This window comes from Echinops telfairi, unplaced genomic scaffold (assembly GCF_000313985.2).
Source record: "Echinops telfairi isolate 266 unplaced genomic scaffold, ASM31398v2 ScPeMD7_655;HRSCAF=1070, whole genome shotgun sequence".
NCBI classification, from domain to species: domain Eukaryota; kingdom Metazoa; phylum Chordata; class Mammalia; order Afrosoricida; family Tenrecidae; genus Echinops; species Echinops telfairi.
This window is the reverse complement of record NW_022104553.1, coordinates 7211947-7214522: the sequence shown is the minus strand read 5'-3', so window position 1 is coordinate 7214522 and position 2576 is coordinate 7211947. Positions and strand designations below refer to the sequence as shown.

The following is a 2576-nucleotide window of genomic DNA, read 5'->3' as shown; positions in this document are numbered from 1 at the left end:
TCTTCAGCACTGCCCTGAGGTGCTAGGGATGTAAATTGAATACTTGACAATTTGTAGACTATTCCTGCAGTAATGTGTATCTCCTCTGTGAGTGAGTGTTTGGGGATTTTTCAATTACTGGAGTCTGAAAACTCTGAGCTTCTTTAGGGCAGAAAAAAAGATTCTTCTCAAAGTTGAGTCACGGATGTTCAAATTAGCTGCCAAAAGCATGATAATGATCTGTGTTCCAGATTTTGCTAAACAGGGGAAAGAGCCCATTTTTTTGTCAAGGGAAAATAACCTCTTCTAACATATCCATGAATAACTGCAGGATGGGTTTTGCAATAGGTTCAAAGTGAAATAAATGGTTTATTTGTGCCGCATACAAAAGACCAATGTTATTTCCAGGAGACTCAAATGAGCTTCCTCTTATTTTTTAGGTGGTGTGTAAGTATGGCCTTTAGGCTTACTGTTAACAGCTTTTACAAAGCAGTGAGTGAAAATAATGACAAAACAATATGTGTGCATTTGATATTAGACATACTGCAGCGTTACGTAGAGGAGAACCAGCACACAAAAAACTGGGATGTCTGAAAAGTATAATTTCCAATATTCCCTTTAATTCTGCCACCTTCTTAAAATGTATCTATATTTGCCCACCAAAAGTAATATATTTGACTGGCTTATGTTTCGTTTTTCTTTTTTCCCCTGTAGTAGATAGAGCAGCTAGACACCAGTGGAACATAATGCTAAATAGAGTATCGCGAAAAATGAACAAAAGAAATGGTTTAAAAACTGATACCTGGAAGCCTTCTAGGCCAGAATGAATTGTAGCTAAGGATCATTTGAGTTACAGTAACATCTGCTATGGACTTTTAAACCAGGCTCAGAGAGTATCATCGAGAAAACATCCTTAACAAGACAACAACCGTTGATCTTTTTCAATAAACACATCTAATAAGATTTATTATCATGAAATTTAAAATTCAAATACATAGACCCATAGTGTTCAAAACCAACTTATTCTCATAAGTGGGTCTGCTTCCTTTTATATATATATTTGTTTTTTTGGGTTTTTTTTAGGGGAGAGCATGAACGCAGTCCCCCACTGCCACAAATTGTGCAGCTGAGTCTCCCACATTTGGGGAAATCGCAGGGGTCAGCACATCCGGAGTGCAATGGATAAGCCTCGCCCTGGGAAAACCACCTTCGTGATCATGGTATCTCCCCTGTCAGGTAAGTATAGCTCTGCTTCCCTAGAGTGTCACTCCACACATGTTTGAGAAGGACCTGGCTGGAATATGCTGCTAACCAGACAGCAGCAATTGTATCCCATCAGCTGCCTCAATGAAGACAGGTGTGGCAGTTTGCTACCATAAAGATGCAGCCTGGGAAACCTTATGGGATGGTTCCTTCTCTACCTTATTGGATGACATTGCGTCTGAATGCAATTCTGTGGGGTTTTGTTGTTGGTCTTACGTGTGCTTTAGATCCTATATAAATGCAAACTGCTTTGAAAAGAAAGAGCTCAAATGAAACATTTTTCACTGTTGATCAAAAAGTTAGCAGTTTGAAACCACCAGCTGCTTCTCGGGAGAAACAGGAGGCTTTTTGCTCTGGTAAAGGGTCGGAGGGGCAGTCTGCTCCCAATGTTGCTATGAGTTGGAATGGCGTTTGGTTTGGTTATCAGTTAACTCAGAGAATCCGAGTTAAGCTGATGTCAGATGCTCAGTGAAACAAATTAAATTTCATAATCCAAAGGTTAGCAGTTGGAAACCACCATGGCTCCTCAGGAGAAACAGGAGTTTTTCTGCTCCGGTAAAGGGTCAGAGGGGCAGTTCCCCTCCCTAGGTTGCTGTGAGTTGGAAGAAAGGATTTTTCTTTCTAGGATCTATTAACACATAGCCTCATAAAACCTTCAATTTAGTGGACACAATCTGCTTCGGTTTTTGTTTTTTTTTAAGAGGTGGAAGATAACAAACAAAAACATCCAGTTAACATATTGCATGACTGATCTACAGCAAGGCTTATGCTTCAATGCTTACAAAATCAAGAAGTTGAGTAAATGCCTTCCCGTTTCTAGTTAATAAACATTTATTGAGAAAACTACTACGCTTGAGAAATACTATGCTCTAAGTAGTGAGCTGCTTCTGGTACAGATTAACAAAATCTGAAAATGTTGATTCTCTGTTGCTAAGGAACAAAGTATGAATACAATATACGAAATAAAACAATGAAATGGAAAACAACAGCAACAAACACATGACACAATTGATTCTGCAAAGATGAACAAATAATCACGTTATGGGAACGCTGAAGGACTTTTTGGAGGAAGGGATGCATACAGTCTTGATCAAGAATGAGATGGCAATGAAAGGTTCAGTGTCATTAAGAAGCTAATGAATAAGCCGGTAAACAAAGGAATGGGCTGCAGAATCACTGTTAGTCTGCTGCAGTCAGTTCCTGCTCACGGCAACGCCATGTGCGACAGAGTTGAACTGAACTCGATAAGATTTTCTTGGCTCTACCTTTACAGACGCCAATGGCCAGACGTTTCTGCTGTGGCGCTTCTCAGTGGGTTTGAACTAGCAATATTT

The 2576-nt window shown here is 39.7% G+C and overlaps 1 non-coding gene across 1 annotated transcript; it reads right to left on the bottom strand.

Annotated features, from left to right (window-relative positions):
* Nucleotides 1–1059: 1059 nt before the first annotated feature.
* Nucleotides 1060–1223, bottom strand: LOC115870380. The gene has a single exon (XR_004046661.1). It is a non-coding gene; the product is annotated as a U1 spliceosomal RNA (small nuclear RNA).
* Nucleotides 1224–2576: the final 1353 nt, after the last annotated feature.